The sequence below is a fragment of the Bubalus bubalis genome, chromosome 11 (genome assembly GCF_019923935.1).
Source record: "Bubalus bubalis isolate 160015118507 breed Murrah chromosome 11, NDDB_SH_1, whole genome shotgun sequence".
Taxonomy (NCBI): domain Eukaryota; kingdom Metazoa; phylum Chordata; class Mammalia; order Artiodactyla; family Bovidae; genus Bubalus; species Bubalus bubalis.
In genome coordinates this window covers 19937257-19951073 of record NC_059167.1, presented here as the reverse complement: position 1 = coordinate 19951073, position 13817 = coordinate 19937257, and the positions used below count along the sequence as shown (strand labels likewise).

Genomic DNA, 13817 nt, shown 5'->3' with positions numbered 1-13817 from the left:
CAATAGCCCCAGCAACAGCTACAGGCTCCCTGCAGCTTTCGCAGCAGAGGAGGTCTGCGGGCACACACCCCAGTGGCTTGTTCCACAGAGGACTCTTTACTGTAACCTCCACTTTTCTAGGTAACCGACAGTCACCGCAGGCATGGACCCCCCCTGGAGAGGGAGTTGCTACTGCGCTCCTGTCACAGGAAGGAGCCACTGTTGTCCATCCCAGGGTCAGGGCTGACACCCACCTCCCACTCTCATACATGCCCTGGGCTCAGGAGCCACGGCTGCACTGGTTCTGGACCCCAGCTTGCGAGCACTGTGGAAACCAGGGCGCCGATGCAACAGGTGTGCCGCACCCTGGCCCACAGAGCCACAGGCCCTCTGCTCACCCCTGTGCCCCGGATTCTGTCTTCAAAGCCACTCTGTGAGTACCTGGTGCCACCACCACTGGGAGTACATCCAAAAGCCAGACTTGGTGCCAAGGTTCATTCCTTGGCCGTAACTTCCTTGTGGGAGAGAAGAGATCCAGAAAAGCCCAGAAGCCTTTGCCATGAAAGACCCCAATAGCCCTCACTACTGCTCTGGCCACTTACCACATTGACTGCAGAGGATCCCTGTAATCTTTGCAAAGGCTGACCTCAGCTGAGGGACAAGCACAGAGACTATAGCCCTGTGCCCTCCCTGGATTAGCAGCTGCCACATCCCACCCAGCCAGTGCCCATGCCCATACCCATCAGCAAAGTCTTTCCCCATTGAAACCAGTCCACAGAGTCTGGTAGAAGTAAATGCCCCATTCAATGCATACATTAACACAAGGATACAAGAAATCTGAAAAATCAAGGTAATAGGACACCACCAAGGGAACACGATAATATTCCAGTAAATGACTCCAGAGAAATGAAGATCTACGTATTGCTAGACAAATAGTTCAAAAGAATTGTTTTCAGGAAGCTCAGTGAACTATAAGACAACATAGACAACTCAACGAAATCAAGAAAACAATATAAGGACAAAATAGAAAGTTCAGTAAAGAGGTAGAATCACGAAGAAGAAACAAACAGGAATTCTGGAGTTGAGGGGTACAATGAATGAAATAAAAAGTACGAAAGACAGCATCGGTAGCATACTTGATCAAGCAAAAGAAACAATCTGCAAACTAAATGGTAAGTCATTTGAAATCACCCAGTTAAGAGGAACAAAAAGACAAAATTGAAAAAGAGAGGGAAAAGCCCATGGAATGTGGGGTACCAGTAAACACCCAACAAAATGAAAAGCCAACTTATAGAATGGGAGAAAGTATTTGTAAACCATATATCTGATAATGAATTAATATCCAAATCATCTGGTTTGCAAATGCTATCTCTCATTCTATAAGTTGCCTCTGGTTTTATTCTTCCTTTACACTCTATTTTTTCCCTATCAGTTCCTTTCTTTGATTTTATATGACATCTTACTCATTATTGTGGAAAAGAATCAGAGTAACTACATGTTCTTCCCGAGTCTCCTCAGGGCCAGCAGAACGTCAACAAGCTGGCCAATTACCTCAGGTTGAGGTTCTCAGCCAGGCAGGAAACCAGAGCTAGAGGTTTCAAGGAAACAAAAGGGAAAAATAGTGTTAAAGGGCCAGCCTATGCCAACATCTTCTTATAATCAAACTCAAGTGAAATCCAAAGAGTTCTGAAGATTGACTGAAGCCTGTGGGAGATGGGTGGGAGGGGTATTGAAAAAAGTCCTGTTCTTTGACTCACAAACCTCAGGGTACTGCAGAGAGCCTAGCAGAAAAATGCAGAGCAGCCTGGATTATTCAACAATAATCCTCTGTCTTCTATAATTCAGTTAGACTTGACTTCAATTCTGTATATCTTTAGACATATTTAAGAGATGAGGATTGGAGAAGGCAATGGCACCCCCCCTCCAGTACTCTTGCCTGGAAAATCCCATGGACGGAGGAGCCTGGTAGGCTGCAGTCCATGGGGTCGCAAAGAGTCGGACACGACTGAGCGACTTCACTTTTCACTTTTCACTTTCATGCATCAGAGAAGGAAATGGCAACCCACTCCAGTGTTCTTGCCTGGAGAATCCCAGGGATGGGGGGAGCCTGGTGGGCTGCCCTCTATAGGGTCGCACAGAGTCGGACACAACTGAAGCGACTTAGCAGCAAGAGATGAGGATTAGAAGAGGAAATTAGAAAGAACTAAAAACAGCTGCTTCAAACAGCAACTGCTACTTATTCCCCAATTTATTAATTCTTGATTCCTTTTTAATACAGACACCATTTCTAACCCCCTCTGTAGTTTGTTGAGAACTTAACGGCAAAGTTCTAAGGGTACGTGAGATTCTAGGGAGTGTCCTTAAAGAGAGGGCATGTGTTCTTTGTCTCTTCCTCCTTCACGCTGGAAATGACTGGAATGTTGGTAGCCATCCTGGACTCCTGAGGAAGGTGAAGAGGAAGAAGGAAGGGGCCGGAGTTTCTGGTAAGATGGAGTAGACACTGTACCTTGTCTCTCCCCCTGAATGCAGCTACACAACCTGGGAAGAATCCTTAGAACTGACATCTGAGGACTCTAAAAAGTAAATGATACCAAGAAGACAAGAATTCGAATAATCACCAAATCACTGATGAACCCCTCCCTGCTTTTCCTGTATTATCCCCCAGCCTAGACTCAAGGCAGCCTGAAACCAGTCAGTAGGCACCGAGGCAGGAGAAGCCCTCTAGTTCTGGCTTGAAAAGGGGGAAAGGGGATTCCTAACATATTAAGAAATGCCCCATGTCTCTGTTTTCTCCGTCCTCTTGCACCCCAGCCCTGAGAATCCTGTCAGGGTGGGAGCAATGGCAATGACAGAGGGAGCAGTGGGACCCGCAGGCACCGCAACCTGAGGGATGCGAGGTCACAGGTGCTGTGATCCAAGAGGGTAAGATACACCTCTATTTTGGTTTGTTTCTCTTTCTACCATTTGTGGCCTCTGTGATAGGCGCGGTTGTGGGAAATATACAACAGGGACCAACGAAAAAGTCCCAGTTTTCTGGCCAAACGACCATAAAGGCCCTAGAGAATTGGAAAGTACCAGAAATATAACAGAGAGGAAGTGAGTAGGGGAAAAAAATCTGTAAGGCTACTGGGTTCACCTGCATTTTGTGTATACATAGACCTGACTCTATACAGCACACTATAAGCTTGAAAATGAAGTACCGGAGAGACTACCGCCTGAGTCCCTGACTGGCCACTGGGTGGCGCACGTGATGGACAGATATGAAAAGCACAGGAAAGACTGAAATCAGAACTGACACTGGAATTACATTCTACAGAAGACTGGTCAGAACTCAAATGCCTGAACCCAAACAGGTCTCTGTCCTGCCACAACAAAAATGTCAACATTCTCTATAGGATTTAAACAAGACTTGGAGTCTCATGACACCATATCCAAAATGTCCAGGACACAATCTAAAAATTTGACATATTAACAACAAGAAAAATCTCAATTTGTATAGAAAAAGACAATCAACAAATACCATCTGTTGAACCGACACAGATATGGAGATTATCTGATTAGAATTTTAAAGTAGCTATTACAAATTGTTTCAAGAAGTAAGGGTGAATATTCTTGGAAAGATGGAAAGTTTCAGCGAAAACAAAAACCCAGAAGATATAAGGAAAATACAAATGGAAATTTTAGAACTAAAAAATACAAAATGTGAAATAAAAATTTCAAGGGATGGATTCAATAGCTGAATGATGATGACAAAGGTAAGAGTCAGTAAACTTGCAAATAAACCAATAGAAATTATCCAACATAGATTAGAAAGAGAAAAAGATTAGGAGAAAAATTAACAGAGCCTCTGGGACCTAGAAGTGTAACATTTGTGGCATCAGAGTCCTAGAACATGCAGAGAAAGAGTGTGGTACAGAAAAAAAATAAGTGAAGAAATAGTGGCTGAAAATGTACCACATTTTTCAGAAGACATAAAGCTACAGATTCAAGAAGCTCTGCTGCTGCTGCTGCTAAGTTGCTTCAGTCGTGTCTGACTCTGTGCGACCCCATAGATGGCAGCCCACCAGGCTCCCCCGTCCCTGGGATTCTCCAGGCAAGAACACTGGAGTGGGTTGCCATTTCCTTCTCCATCAAGAAGCTCAGTGAACCTCAAAAAAGATATAGGAAAGAAATCTATGTCCAAAGAGGTCATAATTAAACTGCTGAAAAGTGAAGACAAGGGGAAAAGATCTTAAAAGCAGCCTGAGAAAAACGACACATACTTTTAGTGGGAAAGAAGTGGCTATGGATATTTCAACAGAAGTCATGGACAGGAGTAAGAAGTGAAACTGCTTTTCAAAGTGCTGAAAGAAAATGTGTCAACCCAGAACTGTACTCCTGGAGTAAACCTAACTTGTTTATGAAGTGGTCTTGATTTTAGGCTTTGCTGGATTTGGTTTGGGAATATTTTGATTTTTTTCCCATTTGTTCATGAGAAAGACTGGCTTGTAATTTTCCTTTCTTGTATTTTTCATGTCAAGTTTGGGTTTCAAGATTCTTTTTTCTATACTTGGCAACAGCTTGCATAAGATTGTTATTTTATTCATATTTAAATATCCTTAGTAGAACTAGCTAGGAAGCCATCTGGGACCCAAGTTTTTTTTTTTAATGGGATTCAAAAAATTGATTAATTTTCAAAATGGTTTTAGAATATTCAGATTTTCTATTTCTTCTTGAGTCAATTTTGGTAAGTTATTTTTTTCTAAATGTTTACTCATCTAAAATTTCATACGTATTAGCACAGTTGTTTATAATACCTTGCTATCTTTTAAATGACGGCGTCATCTAAAGTTGATGTCTCACTCTTTATTCCTAATATTACTGATTTTGCCTTTTCTTTCTTTTTTCAGGAATCTTTCTCGAGGTTTTTTTCAATCTTATGAGTTTTCAAGAAATCAGCTTTTGATTTTGATCCTATTTGCTATACCATCGATTTCTGTTTGTTTGTTTTTTCCTTCTTTTGGCCACACCACATGGCATGGGGAATCTTATTTACCTAACCAGGGGTGGGGCTCACATCCCCTGGAGTGGAAGCTTGGTGTCTTAAGCACAGGACCACCAAGGAAGTACCGATTCCTGTTTTTTTAATTTTTATTATTTTCTGTGTTCCATTTCCTTTGAAATGCTAACCTTTTTCTAAATCTTTATCTCATTTTCTAACTATATATATATATATATATACATATATATACATGTAAAGTTAAATATCCCTGTAAGTTCTGTTTTGCCCTACACTTTAAGTTTTAATATATAGTGTTATTTTTATGATTATCCAACTTTAAACAGCTCTAATTTCTTTTATGATGAGAAACAGTATAGAATTTTGATTGTTTGTGGAATCTAGGGATTTACTGATTGACTGTAGCACTCCAGGTTGTATCAACTTGGGTAAATCACTTCACTCCTTGGGAGTATTGATTTCTTTGTTTGTAGAAATGAGAGAAAATAATGGCTACCCAAGGTGGATTTTTGTGCAGATTAAATAGAACCTGGCACACAGTAGGAGCAATGTATGTGAAAGCTGTTGTGTGTTAGCTGTTATTATTTCTTTGAATCATTTGTTATCATTCCTTAATTTCCAAATGTTTTTCCTAGGTATCCTTTATAATTTATTTCTAGTTTTATTGCATTGTGATTGGAGAACATTTTCTGTATGATTTCAACTACTGTCAGATCAGATCAGTCGCTCAGTCGTGTCCAACACTTTGCGACCCCATGAATCGCAGCATGCCAGGCCTCCCTGTCCATCACCAACTCCCGGAGTTCACCCAGACTCACGTCCATTGAGTCAGTGATGCCATCCAGCCATCTCATCCTCTGTCGTCCCCTTCTCCTCCTGCCCCCAATCCCTCCCAGCATCAGAGTCTTTTCCAATGAGTCAACTCTTTGCATGAGGTGACCAAAGTACTGGAGTTTCAGCTTTAGCATCATTCCTTCCAAAGAAATCCCAGGGCTGATCTCCTTCAGAATGGACTGGTTGGATCTTCTTGCAGTCAACTACTGTATGACCCAGTAAATGGTCAAGGCCAGAAAAGCGTGTGCTTGAAAATAAAATGCATTCTGCAGTGTGGAGCGCAGTGCTATCGTTTTGTCAGTTAGTATCCTCTCAGGGAGATGGAAACCATGTTAGGTATTTTAAACATAAAATTTAATACAGTGAATTTATCACAAATTAATCAGAAGTGCTGCTGCTGCTGCTAAGTCACTTCAGTCGTGTCCGATTCTGTGTGACCCCAGAGACGGCAGCCCACCAGGCTTCCCCATCCCTGGGATTCTCCAGGCAAGAACACTGGAGTGGGTTGCCATTTCCTTCTCCAATGCATGAAAGTGAAAAGTGAAAGTGAAGTCGCCCAGTCGTGTCCGACTCTTAGCGACCCCATGGACTGCAGCCTACCAGGCTCCTCCGTCCATGGGATTTTCCAGGCAGGAGTACTGGAATGGGGTGCCGTTGCCTTCTCCGTAGAAGTGCTAGAAGAGCAAAAAAAAGGTGGGGGGCAGGAACAGGGAGCTTAGCAAATGCAGAAAACAATTAGCAACCTACCCCCTCAAGGAGAAAAAGTTAGAATGACTTTGTCCAGAGCCAGGATCCCTGCACAACTCAGGGTGCTAAAGCACCACTTTGCCATTAGAACCATTGCTGTTCTTTCGTGCAAAGCACGGTGACGGATGTTGCAGGAGCCCACCAACCGGAAGTCACGTGGATTGCTGCTGCTGTTGCTGAAGGTGCCATCAGAAACAGAAAAGAAAAAGGGGCTTCTTTTCTTCTTCTGCCTTATAATCTCTGTCAAGTGCCTCTCATTGGAAGCATATAAATTGAAGCAACTGACCAAGCAGTATGAAGAATGTACTTTTTTAAAGGATTTAAGCCTGTTTTGAGACAAAGCAGTGTTAGAGCAACTGGAAGGAGGCAAGAACAGAAGGTGAATGACTGAACCAAAGCGTGTTGTTGAAATCTTCTGTATCTTTAGTGATTTTTTTTTTTTTTGGTACTGCTGTTTTTTTAATCAATTATTGAGATAAGTGGATCATTATATGTCTTCTTACAGTTCTGTCCATTTTTCCTTAATTATTTTGAGGCAGTATTATTGGATGCATACAAATTTAATATTTTCAGAACTTCCTGGTAAATTGGATCTTTTAAAAAATGATGAACTGACTCTCTTTATCTCAAGTAAGCATTTTTGTCTTAAAGTCCATTAATGTGATATTATTATAGTTTATCTTAGGTTGGGTTCTCTAAGAGCAGAGCAGAGATAGGGGTTCTCTGCAAATTTTACCATTTTACCCATTTGTAAGTGTGTAGTCTATTGGCGTTAACATTCACATTGTTGTGTAACCATCATTCTATAGATTTTTTGTAGATGCCCACTGTAACACTAAGGGACTTCACATTTTTTCCCGGTTTATGAGAGTTGTTATCATAAATGGGTTTTCCTGATGGATCAGTGGGTAAAGAATCTGCCTGCAAGGCAGGAGACACAGGAGATGTGAGTTTGATTTCTGGGTTGGGAAGGTTCCCCTGGAGAAGGAAATGGCAACCCCCTTCGGTATTCATGCCTGAAAAAATCCCACAGACAGAGGAGCATGGTAGGCTACAGACCAAAGGGTCGCAAAGAGTCGGACACAACTGAGTATGGTAAGCAATAGTAGGTTATCATAAATGCATGCTGAATTTTGTCAAATGTTATTTTTTCTGTATCTGTGAGATAATTATGTTTTTCTGTTAGTCTATTAATTTGCTAACTCATACTGCTTTGTTTTAAAATGTTCCATCAAACTATTTTGGTTAAAACCCACTTGTTCATAGAGGATTACCATTTCACTATATTCATGAGTGGTATTGCTCTGTGGTTTCTCTTTCTTTTAATATCTTTGTTAGTTTTGCTATAGCTATGTTGGTCTCAAAAAACAAGTTGGGGAATATTTCTTCTATTATTTGAGAACTTTTTGCAGTTAAAAACCTTTTCGTAAAAAATATACTAGGCATACATGGATTTACTGATGCACTCTATCAAACATTTAAAGAAAAAATATTTCTAATCTTACTAAGAACCAACTTTTGACTTTAAAAATTTTCGTTGATTTTTTTATTCTCCATTTTAAAATTATTGCTCTTTATCATTTTCTTCCTGTTGCTTGATTTGGGCTTAATTTGTTCTTCTGCATCTAACTCTTAATCTTAGATCATTATATTAAATCTTCCTTTTCTTTTAAAAATCTGCATTTATAAATTTTCCTCTAAGCAGTGCTTAAGCTGCATCTTACAAATTTTGTTGTATTTTCAGTATTCTTCCAGTTAAAATATTTTCTAGTTTAAGATTCCTTCTTTGACTCATGGGTCATTAAGAAGTACATTGTATAATTTTTTAAAATGTGGAGCTTTTATAATAGTTTATTGATTTCTAATTGAACTCCATGTGCTTAAAACACATACTCCATATGATTTCAATATTATGAATATTTTTATTATTTTATGGCCCAGAAGGTAGTCTCTTTTGGAGGATGTTTCATGCACACTTCAGAGCATATTCTACCATTTTTGGTCATTGTGATCTATAAATATTAATTAGGTTGCATTGTTGATAGTGTTTATATTTTCTGTATTCTTACTGATTTTTAAAAATCTGCTTGACCTATCATTGAAAGATGGTGCTAACATTTTCAGCTATGATTGAAAATTTGACTATTTCTACTTTCAGTTATGTCAAATTTTGCATCCTCTGTTTTGAAACCCTATTATGAGGTGCAAAACAATTTAGAATTACTATGTCTTCCTGGCGAACTAATCCTTTTGTCTTTACAAAATATCCCTGGTCGTAGTCCTTGTGATCTTTCCCTGCTCCAAGACAGTTGATTTTCCTTATGGTCTCCTCCTTGGGGCAGGATGGCTTAATCTTATACTAACAGTGTAGTTATCTGGGATTCTGGCTCTACAAGTGGTATAATAGATGTCACTTCTTTTGAGATGAAAAAAGCTAAAACAGAAAAACAGCATTTTGGTGGGAGTAGGGAACAGAACTCAGACGTAGATATTTTGTGTTTGAATTTTCTAAGAGCTATCCTAGGGACGGGGGAGCCTGGTGAGCTGCCGTCTATGGGGTCGCACAGAGTCGAACACGACTGAAGCGACTTAGCAGCAGCAGCAGCATACAGATACAAGCGGAGATAAGTTTTTGAACCTTCTCCATATGACAAGCACAATCATAATCTTACTTTACATGTACTAAGAGATTTAATATTTGTAGCAGCCCTGTGAGGAGGATAACATTGTTATTCTCTTTTTATAGATGGGAAAATGAGACAGAGAAATTAAATTGCTTGCAGAGCTAATATAGAAGAAAGAGGTAGAATGTGAACCCAGGCAGTGATGCTCAGGAACCCACCTCTGAACCATGATGGCCATGGGTTCCTTTGTTGTTCAGTTGCTCAGTCATGTCCAACTCTTTGCAGCCCCACGGACTGCAACACACCAGGCTTCCCTGTCCTTCACCATCTCCCAGAACCTGATCAAACTCATGTCCATTGAGTCAGTGATATCATCCAACCATCTCGTCCTCTGTCATCCCCTTCTCCTGCCTCCAATATTTCCCAGCATCAGGGTCTTTTCTAAAGAGTCAGCTCTTCGAATCAGGTGGCTAAAGTATTGGAGCTTCAGCTTCAGCATCAGTGGGTTCCTATTGCTCAACAAAGGGCTCAACACATAATGTGCTGGTGCTCACTCAGTTGTATCTGACTCTTTGTGACCCCATGGACTGCAGCCCACCAGACTCCTCTGTCCACGAGATTTTCCAGGCAAGAATACTGGAGTGGATTGCCATTTCCTTCTCCAGGGGATCCTGAGTCTCCCGCATCTCTTGCAGTGGCAGGTAAGTTCTTTACCACTGAGCTTCCTGGGAAGGCCTTGACACATATTAGTCCTACAATAAATATCTTTCAACTATTTCAGTCCCAGAAGGAACACTGGCATCTTAGAGACATAGTTATCTCTCTAGGCACAGATCAGATCAGATCAGATCAGTCGCTCAGTCGTGTCCGACTCTTTGCAACCCCATGAATTGCAGCATGCCAGGGTCTCTGAGAATTTGGAATATCTTATAAACACTTCAGGCACTGTGTAGGGCTCACATCCATTATTTAATTCACTGTCTGAGAGTTAGGTTAGCGCTCTCCTGGGACCAAGCCTCTGAAGATGAGATTTCTGAAACTTCTTGCTTTATGAAGTTAGGAAAGCATTTCTTGTGGTATTTTGACCTCATAGATTCCAGTAACATCTGGAAACAACAAATGCAAAGTCATGTATATTTATGAGAGAGAAAAATGGCCAAAGCTTTGAAATAATCCTTTTTACAGATTCTAAATAAATTTGTTTTAACCAATGAGAAGAGGGCATAGGGAATATTATTTATACAGAGATTGACTTAAAGTATGAAACGGATGCCAGCAAATCCCTGGTACCCCAAAGTATTTCCTTGATGCTGCCTCAAATTCCACTTACAGCATTTTGTATAAAGGCAATTGCCTCTTTTGAAATGCAAATATCATCAGGGGTTGAGGGAGGCAGAGCTAAAGGAGATAGCATGATGAGCTGCTTTTAATGTCCATTTGTTCAATTTTCTTTTCACCATTTTGTGTGAATTAGTAAATCATTTCCTTCCCAAACTGGCAGATAAGTTGCGAATAGGCTCCAGGAGGAGTAAGAGAGAGAAAAAGACAAGAGAAGGAGTTACTGCAGTGCAATCCCTTTTGGAAGTGGGATGGAGAATCCTGAGTACCAAGCAAGCAGGGAATACCATAGAATGCCAGGGAAGGAGAAACACAGCCCTGTAGAGCCAGGAAGGAAAGCTTCAAAGAAGTTGCATCTAGTTCACTGTATTTCCAGGGACAAGTTTATCAATTTCATTCAGCTTTGTTTAGTGACCTGCACATACCCCTATCTATCTGATGTGTATTAACTTGAAAAAAGGGATTTTTTTTTTTTTGGAAAAGAGACAGCTTTATTGAAGTATGATTAGCACATGATCAACTGTACATGTGCACTTTAAATTTTATTAAAATAAAATTTGATATACAAATACACCTATGAAATTATCACCACAATCAAGATACTGAGCATATCCATCACCTGCTAAAGTTACTTCACTCCTCTTTCTAAATCCTTCCTCTTGGCCCTTGCCCCTGTAGAAAACTGATTTTTCTTCTTTTTTTGGGGGTGTTTATCTCTTTTAAAAAAATTTTATATTGACGTATAGTTGATTTGCCAACCAAGGTCCATCTAGTCAAAGCTATGGCTTTTCCATTAGTCATGTATGGATGTGAGAGTTGGGCTATAAAAAAAACTGACTCCCAAAGTGTGACTCCTGACACACTTTTGAATTGTGGTGTTGGAGAAGACTCTAAAGAGTCCCTTGGACTGCAAGGAGATCAAACCTGTCAGTCCTAAAGGAAACCAGTCCTGAATAGTCATTGGAAGGACTGATGAGGAAGCTGAAATTCCAATACATTGTCCACCTGATGCGAAGAACTGACTCCTTGGAAAAGACCCTGATGCTGGGAAAGGTTGAAGGTGGGAGGAGAAGGGGACGACAGAGAATGAGATGGTTCGATGGCATCACCGACTCGATGGACGTGAGTTTGAGCAAGCTCCGGGAGTTGGAGCATGTACAGGGAGGCCTGGCATGCTGCAGTCCATGGGGTCGCAAAGAACTGGACATGACTGAGCCACTGGGCTGAACTAAATTGATAGTTGATTTACAATATTGTGTTAGATGATTTGCTTTCTATCACTATTTATTGAATTTTTCTATAAATAGAATTATACTGTGTGTATTCCTTTCATTTGGCATAATTATTATGAGATTCATCCACGTTGTTTACATTAATACTTTATTGCCTTTTTCATTGTATAGATGTGCTACCATTTGTTTATTCATTTACCTGCTGATTTGCATTTGTATTGCTTCCCAGTTTGATCTATTACCTGCTATGGACATTCATGGATAATTCTGTATAAGTCTCGTGTGGACATATGCTTTTAGTTCTTTTGGGTAAATACAAAGGACTAGAATGACTGAGTGATACATTAGGTATATTTTAACTTTTTTAAAGAAACTGCCAAACTCTTTCCAAAGTGATTGTATGATTAATTTCCCATCAGGAGTATAGGAGAGTTCCAGTTTCTCTGCACTCTTGTCACATTTGGAATGGTCACACTTTTTAATTTCAGCCATTCTAACGCTGAGCCGTAGTATTTCCTTGAGGTTTTAATTTGTATTTCCTTAAAGACTGATGATGTTGAGCATCTTTTCATGTGCTTATTTGCCATCTGTATAACTTCTCTGGTGATATGCCTATTCAAATTCTTTTCTCATAAAAATTGGATTGTTTTCTTACTTTTGAGTTTTAAGAGTCCTTTATATATCCTAGGTATAAGCCTTTTATAAAATATACTCTCTGCAAATATTTTCTCAGTCTTTCACTACTCTTTTGTTCTCTTAACAGTGTCTTCCAGAGAACAGAAGTTTTAAACTCTGATGAAGTGCAATTTACAATTTTTGCTATTATGGACTATGCTTGGGGTATCATGCCTATGAAAGCTTTGTCTGAACCAAAGTCACAAAGATTTTCTGCTATGTTTTCTTCTAGAAATGTTATAGTTTGTTTTTGTATTTGGGTCTGTAATCCATTCAAGTTAATTTTTGTGTATGGTAGAGGACTGGAGTTCTACATTTTGGTTATGGATATCCAGTGGTTCCAGTACCATTTGTTGAAAAGATTAGCCATTCTCCACCGAATTTTCTTAGCAATTTTGTCAAAACATAGCTGTCCATATATGTGTAGGCCTATTTCTGAACTCTATTCTCTGCCATTCATTTATTTTCCCAGTATTTATGCTAATAGCTTATTGTCTTGATTACTGAAGCTTTATCATGTCTTGAAATCAGGTAGTATTAGCCTTCCAAACTTGTCTTTTTCAAAGTTATTTTTGGCTAGTCTAGAACCTTTGCATTACCATGTCAAATTTAAAATCAGCTTGTGAATTTCAACAACAAAAAAACCCTGCTGGGATTTGAATAGGAATTGCATTGAATCTATAGAACAACCTGGGGAAGACTGAAATCTTAACAATTTTGAGTCTTTCAACCTATGAACAAAGCATATTTCTTTATTCATTTATGGCAAATTTTCCTCAGCTGATTTTATAGCTTCTAATGTACATGTTTTTAATATCTTTTGTCAGATTTATTCCTAGATATTTCACATGTTTGATACTATTATAAATGATAATTTTTTTTAAATTTCAGTTTTTGAATGTTCATTTCTAGGGAATAGAAACATTATTATTTTTAATATGGCTCTACATACTGCAATCTTGCTAAATTCACTTATTAATTCTAGTAGCTTTTAAAAATAGATTCCAACAGATTTTCTAAACAATTGTACCGAATGTTGTCTATAAATAAAGATAATTTTACTTCTCTTTTCTCAGCCTGGATGCCTTTTATTTCCTATTCCTCCCCTGCTGTACTGACTTGAATAAACTTACACAATAGTACAATGTTGAAAAGACTTTACAAGAGCAGATATCTTTGTTTCTTCTAGATCTTAGGAGAAAAACATTCGGTCTTTCATCATTAAGAATAATATTACCAGTAAGTTCTTCTGGATTACTAATATCTGGCTGAGAAAATTCAATTTTCAATTTGCTGAAGATTTCTTTTTTAAAAATAATAGACTTTAATAATAGACTTTTTTAAAATAATCGACTTTGTCAATGCTTTTTCTGCATCTATTAAAATGAT

At 39.3% G+C, this 13817-nt stretch overlaps 1 long non-coding RNA gene across 1 annotated transcript; it reads left to right on the top strand.

Moving 5' to 3' along the window:
* Positions 1 to 2102: 2102 nt before the first annotated feature.
* LOC112587794 lies at positions 2103 to 13609 on the top strand. Its single transcript, XR_003112243.3, has 3 exons — positions 2103 to 2462; positions 2791 to 2901; positions 12517 to 13609. It is a non-coding gene; the product is annotated as an uncharacterized LOC112587794 (long non-coding RNA).
* Positions 13610 to 13817: the final 208 nt, after the last annotated feature.